Genomic DNA, 7,539 nt, shown 5'->3' on the forward strand with positions numbered 1-7,539 from the left:
CCCCCCCCCGGCGAGATATCCCCAGTAGCCCCCCCCCCCCCCGGCGAGATATCCCCAGTAGCCCCCCCCCCCCCCCGGCGAGATATCCCCAGTAGCCCCCCCCCCCCCCCCCCCGGCGAGATATCCCCAGTAGCCCCCCCCCCCCCGGCGAGATATCCCCAGTAGCCCCCCCCCCCCCCCCCCCGGCGAGATATCCCCAGTAGCCCCCCCCCCCCCCCCGGCGAGATATCCCCAGTAGCCCCCCCCCCCCTGGCGAGATATCCCCAGTAGCCCCCCCCCCCCCCGGCGAGATATCCCCAGTAGCCCCCCCCCCCCCCGGCGAGATATCCCCAGTAGCCCCCCCCCCCCCCCCCCCGGCGAGATATCCCCAGTAGCCCCCCCCCCCCCGGCGAGATATCCCCAGTAGCCCCCCCCCCCCCCCCCCGGCGAGATATCCCCAGTAGCCCCCCCCCCCGGCGAGATATCCCCAGTAGCCCCCCCCCCCGGCGAGATATCCCCAGTAGCCCCCCCTGGCGAGATATCCCCGGCCCATTTCCCTCGCTGACAGGTCCGTCTAGGGGCCATGGAGGGGTCAGCAGCCCTGGAGAGGAGGGGAGTGGGGGGGGGGGAGTCAGGCCGGGGGGGGGGTCTGAGCACCAGAGGACCGGGTTACAGGTTGCCCGGGTTACAGGTTGCCCGGGTTACAGGTTGCCCAGGTTACAGGCTGCCCAGGTCAACAGCTCAAACTCAAAACGCCGGCACTTCCCAATGTCTGCAGTCAGGACCTTCTGCTGCCACGTGTTTGGATTTAGTAGTAGAACAACTTGAGGGAGGAAGAGAAAGAAGGAAATGTATTTTGGAAATGGAGAAGTTGGATTTTTGGTGGAATGTGTGCCTAGTGACACAACAGTAGGCCACTAACAGCTGATGTGGTCCCTTGCTCAGAAAGGATGTTTGAGACACTGGTGAAAAGCCAGCGAGCAACTATACAGAAGGACATTGTACATAAGTGAGTAGAGAGAGAAGGTTTCAGTATGTGATAAAGAAAAGTGTGTCTTTTTTTTGCAATTCGTTTTATATGACCTTTTATGTGTTGCACTTTGTCTTGATGCTTTTAATGTGCTACAAATAAACTTGCATTGTCTTGTCTTTGTTTAGTCTCTTTATGTGATAAAAATCCTACAAATAAATATTATTTTTAAAATATATTTTTATATAAGTATATATATATATATATAATATATAAGTCAGGACATTTGACATGACAGCTATAGAGTAAGGGAGACGCCATTAGCTAGTTGGCTGAGCATGGTCTGACGGTGTGTGTGTGTGTGTGTGTGTGTGTGTGTGTGTGTGTGTGTGTTAATGTGGAGTCTGGGGATTGAGATCTCAATGACCTTGTCGTATGTATCACTGAATCAGAGAGAAGATGGGTATCGTCTGCTGTCTCTCAGTCAGATGCCAGCTACACAACACGCCCACACACACACACACACACACACACACACACACACACACACACACACACACACACACACACACACACAAATGATTTGGTGCCTGGCTGTCACCCAGCTAGATGCCAGTCAAACAGCGGGCATCACTCTCCACCTGATCAGGACTGGCAGCTGAAGCCCCCTCAGCCCCCTCTCTCTGAAGCCCTCTCTCTCTGAAGCCCCTCTCTCTGAAGCCCCCTCTCTCTGAAGCCCCCTCTCTCTGAAGCCCCCTCTCTCTGAAGCCCCCTCTCTCTGAAGCCCCCTCAGCCCCCTCTCTCTGAAGCCCCCTCTCTCTGAAGCCCCCTCTCTCTGAAGCCCCTCTCTCTGAAGCCCCTCTCTCTGAAGCCCCCTCTCTCTGAAGCCCCTCTCTCTGAAGCCCCTCTCTCTGAAGCCCCTCTCTCTGAAGCCCCCTCTCTCTGAAGCCCCCTCTCTCTGAAGCCCCCTCAGCCCCCTCTCTCTGAAGCCCTCTCTCTCTGAAGCCCCCTCTCTCTGAAGCCCCCTCTCTCTGAAGCCCCTCTCTCTGAAGCCCCCTCTCTCTGAAGCCCCCTCAGCCCCCTCTCTCTGACCCGTGGAGGAACCTGCCGGATCCGCCCGGCTCTCGCTGTTCAACTCTAACGGTCCGCATTAGCAGGCGAGATGGATCTGTCACCTCAGCACATACGAGCGTGCGCACGCCCGAGGAACGCCTGAGGAACGCCCGAGGAACGCCCGAGGAACGCCCGAGGAACGCCCGAGGAACGCCCGATCAGGAGCCGCGCTCGGCAGAGTGTTCAGCTCTCAGTCCAGCAGAGACCTGGCCAGCCAGCTAGACTGAGCTCAGCAGCGCTTTCAACAGCTCAGTCCACAGCTCACTACCAGCTCACTACCAGCTCACTACCAGCTCAGTCCACTGCTCACTACCAGCTCACTACCAGCTCACTACCAGCTCACTACCAGCTCAGTCCACTGCTCACTACCAGCTCACTACCAGCTCACTACCAGCTCACTACCAGCTCAGTCCACTGCTCACTACAAGCTCACTACCAGCTCACTACCAGCTCAGTCCACAGCTCACTACCAGCTCACTACCAGCTCACTACCAGCTCACTACCAGCTCAGTCCACTGCTCACTACCAGCTCACTACCAGCTCACTACCAGCTCAGTCCACAGCTCACTACCAGCTCACTACCAGCTCACTACCAGCTCAGTCCACAGCTCACTACCAGCTCACTACCAGCTCACTACTAGCTCACTACCAGCTCACTACCAGCTCACTACCAGCTCACCACCAGCTCACTACCAGCTCAGTCCACTGCTCACTACCAGCTCAGTCCACTGCTCACTACCAGCTCACTACCAGCTCACTACCAGCTCAGTCCACAGCTCACTACCAGCTCAGTCCACTGCTCACTACCAGCTCACTACCAGCTCAGTCCACAGCTCACTACCAGCTCAGTCCACTGCTCACTACCAGCTCACTACCAGCTCACTACCAGCTCAGTCCACAGCTCAGTCCACAGCTCACTACCAGCTCACTACCAGCTCAGTCCACTGCTCACTACCAGCTCACTACCAGCTCACTACCAGCTCACTACCAGCTCAGTCCACAGCTCACTACCAGCTCACTACCAGCTCAGTCCACTGCTCACTACCAGCTCACTACCAGCTCAGTCCACTGCTCACTACCAGCTCACTACCAGCTCACTACCAGCTCAGTCCACTGCTCACTACCAGCTCAGTCCACTGCTCACTACCAGCTCACTACCAGCTCACTACCAGCTCACTACCAGCTCATTACCAGCTCACTACCAGCTCAGTCCACAGCTCACTACCAGTTCACTAACAGCTCACTACCAGCTCACTACCAGCTCAGTCCACAGCTCAGTCCACAGCTCACTACCAGCTCACTACCAGCTCACTACCAGCTCATTAACAGCTCAGTCCACAGCTCACTACCAGCTCACTACCAGCTCACTACCAGCTCACTACCAGTTCACTACTAGCTCACTACCAGCTCACTACCAGCTCACTACCAGCTCACTACTAGCTCACTACCAGCTCACTACCAGCTCAGTCCACAGCTCACTACCAGCTCACTACCAGCTCACTACCAGCTCAGTCCACAGCTCACTACCAGCTCACTACCAGCTCACTACCAGCTCACTACCAGCTCAGTCCACTGCTCACTACCAGCTCACTACCAGCTCAGTCCACTGCTCACTACCAGCTCACTACCAGCTCAGTCCACTGCTCACTACCAGCTCAGTCCACTGCTCACTACCAGCTCACTACCAGCTCACTACCAGCTCAGTCCACAGCTCACTACCAGCTCACTACCAGCTCAGTCCACAGCTCACTACCAGCTCACTACCAGCTCAGTCCACTGCTCACTACCAGCTCACTACCAGCTCACTACCAGCTCACTACCAGCTCATTACCAGCTCACTACCAGCTCACTACCAGCTCACTAACAGCTCAGTCCACAGCTCACTACCAGCTCACTACCAGCTCACTACCAGCTCAGTCCACAGCTCACTACCAGCTCACTACCAGCTCACTACCAGCTCACTACCAGCTCAGTCCACAGCTCACTACCAGCTCATTACCAGCTCACTACCAGCTCACTACCAGCTCACTACCAGCTCGGTCCACTGCTCACTACCAGCTCACTACCAGCTCAGTCCACTGCTCACTACCAGCTCACTACCAGCTCACTACCAGCTCATTACCAGCTCACTACCAGCTCACTACCAGCTCACTACCAGCTCATTACCAGCTCACTACCAGCTCATTACCAGCTCACTACCAGCTCACTACCAGCTCACTAACAGCTCACTACCAGCTCATTACCAGCTCACTACCAGCTCATTACCAGCTCACTACCAGCTCACTACCAGCTCAGTCCACTGCTCACTACCAGCTCACTACCAGCTCAGTCCACAGCTCACTACCAGCTCACTACCAGCTCCCAACCAGCTCGGTCCACTGCTCACTACCAGCTCACTACCAGCTCACTACCAGCTCACTACCAGCTCAGTCCACTGCTCACTACCAGCTCACTACCAGCTCACTACCAGCTCATTACCAGCTCACTACCAGCTCACTACCAGCTCATTACCAGCTCACTACCAGCTCACTACCAGCTCACTACCAGCTCAGTCCACAGCTCACTACCAGCTCAGTCCACTGCTCACTACCAGCTCACTACCAGCTCACTACCAGCTCACTACCAGCTCAGTCCACAGCTCACTACCAGCTCACTACCAGCTCACTACCAGCTCAGTCCACAGCTCACTACCAGCTCACTACCAGCTCACTACCAGCTCATTACCAGCTCAGTCCACAGCTCACTACCAGCTCAGTCCACTGCTCACTACCAGCTCACTACCAGCTCACTACCAGCTCAGTCCACAGCTCAGTCCACTGCTCACTACCAGCTCACTACCAGCTCACTACCAGCTCAGTCCACAGCTCAGTCCACAGCTCACTACCAGCTCACTACCAGCTCACTACCAGCTCACTACCAGCTCATTAACAGCTCAGTCCACAGCTCACTACCAGCTCACTACCAGCTCACTACCAGCTCACTACCAGCTCACTACCAGCTCACTACCAGCTCAGTCCACAGCTCACTACCAGCTCACTACCAGCTCACTACCAGCTCACTACCAGCTCAGTCCACTGCTCACTACCAGCTCACTACCAGCTCAGTCCACTGCTCACTACCAGCTCACTACCAGCTCACTACCAGCTCAGTCCACAGCTCACTACCAGCTCACTACCAGCTCACTACCAGCTCAGTCCACAGCTCACTACCAGCTCACTACCAGCTCACTACCAGCTCATTACCAGCTCGGTCCACTGCTCACTACCAGCTCACTACCAGCTCACTACCAGCTCACTACCAGCTCAGTAGTGAGCGTCATTCTGGAAGGTTCCGCTGAGCGACAATCCGGGAGGAGTCATTCTGGAAGGTTCCGCTGAGCGAGAACCCGGGAGGAGACGTTCGGGAAGGTTCCGCTGAGCGAGAACCTGGGAGGAGACGTTCTGGAAGGTTCCGCTAAGCGAGAACCTGGAAGGAGTCATTCTGGAAGGTTCCGCTGAGCGAGAACCCAGGAGGAGTCATTCTGGAAGGTTCCGCGGAGCGAGAACCCGGAAGGAGTCATTCTGGAAGGTTCCGCTGAGCGAGAACCCGGGAGAAGACGTTCTGGAAGGTTCCGCTGAGCGAGAACCTGGGAGGAGACATTCTGGAAGGTTCCGCTGAGCGAGAACCCGGAAGGAGTCATTCTGGAAGGTTCCGCTGAGCGAGAACCCCGGGAGGAGTTGTTCTCGAAGGTTCCGCTGAGCGAGAACCCGGAAGGAGTCATTCTGGAAGGTTCCGCTGAGCGAGAACCCCGGGAGGAGTCATTCTGGAAGGTTCCGCTGAGCGAGAACCTGGGAGGAGACGTTCTGGAAGGTTCCGCTGAGCGAGAACCCGGGAGGAGACGTTCTGGAAGGTTCCGCTGAGCGAGAACCCGGGAGGAGTCATTCTGGAAGGTTCCCTGCTGCACCCACGGCTACACAGGACAGCCCCTTATAGAGATCACTACAGCTCCTAGAGTGGACCATTTAGTACACCAGCACACACGCACACACACACACACACACACACACACACACACACACACACACACACACACACACACACACACACACACCACTCTGTTCAAAACTCAGAGCAGTGTCTTGATCACAGCGACTGGGCAGGAAATGTTCCCCCGTCTCTTCGTCCACCACGCCCAGTGGCCCCCCCCCCCCCCAGGACGCCAGACGGACGCGGCGACGGCAACTCGGTGCCCCGGCGAGATATCCCCAGTAGCCCCCCCCCCCCCCCCCGGCGAGATATCCCCAGTAGCCCCCCCCCCCCCCCCGGCGAGATATCCCCAGTAGCCCCCCCCCCCCCCCGGCGAGATATCCCCAGTAGCCCCCCCCCCCCCCCCCCGGCGAGATATCCCCAGTAGCCCCCCCCCCCGGCGAGATATCCCCAGTAGCCCCCCCCCCCGGCGAGATATCCCCAGTAGCCCCCCCCCCCGGCGAGATATCCCCAGTAGCCCCCCCTGGCGAGATATCCCCGGCCCATTTCCCTCGCTGACAGGTCCGTCTAGGGGCCATGGAGGGGTCAGCAGCCCTGGAGAGGAGGGGAGTGGGGGGGGGGGAGTCAGGCCGGGGGGGGGTCTGAGCACCAGAGGACCGGGTTACAGGTTGCCCGGGTTACAGGTTGCCCGGGTTACAGGTTGCCCAGGTTACAGGCTGCCCAGGTCAACAGCTCAAACTCAAAACGCCGGCACTTCCCAATGTCTGCAGTCAGGACCTTCTGCTGCCACGTGTTTGGATTTAGTAGTAGAACAACTTGAGGGAGGAAGAGAAAGAAGGAAATGTATTTTGGAAATGGAGAAGTTGGATTTTTGGTGGAATGTGTGCCTAGTGACACAACAGTAGGCCACTAACAGCTGATGTGGTCCCTTGCTCAGAAAGGATGTTTGAGACACTGGTGAAAAGCCAGCGAGCAACTATACAGAAGGACATTGTACATAAGTGAGTAGAGAGAGAAGGTTTCAGTATGTGATAAAGAAAAGTGTGTCTTTTTTTTGCAATTCGTTTTATATGACCTTTTATGTGTTGCACTTTGTCTTGATGCTTTTAATGTGCTACAAATAAACTTGCATTGTCTTGTCTTTGTTTAGTCTCTTTATGTGATAAAAATCCTACAAATAAATATTATTTTTAAAATATATTTTTATATAAGTATATATATATATATATAATATATAAGTCAGGACATTTGACATGACAGCTATAGAGTAAGGGAGACGCCATTAGCTAGTTGGCTGAGCATGGTCTGACGGTGTGTGTGTGTGTGTGTGTGTGTGTGTGTGTGTGTGTGTGTGTTAATGTGGAGTCTGGGGATTGAGATATCAATGACCTTGTCGTATGTATCACTGAATCAGAGAGAAGATGGGTATCGTCTGCTGTCTCTCAGTCAGATGCCAGCTACACAACACGCCCACACACACACACACACACACACACACACACACACACACA

The sequence above is a fragment of the Borostomias antarcticus genome (genome assembly GCF_949987555.1).
Source record: "Borostomias antarcticus genome assembly, chromosome: 2".
NCBI classification, from domain to species: Eukaryota; Metazoa; Chordata; class Actinopteri; order Stomiiformes; family Stomiidae; genus Borostomias; species Borostomias antarcticus.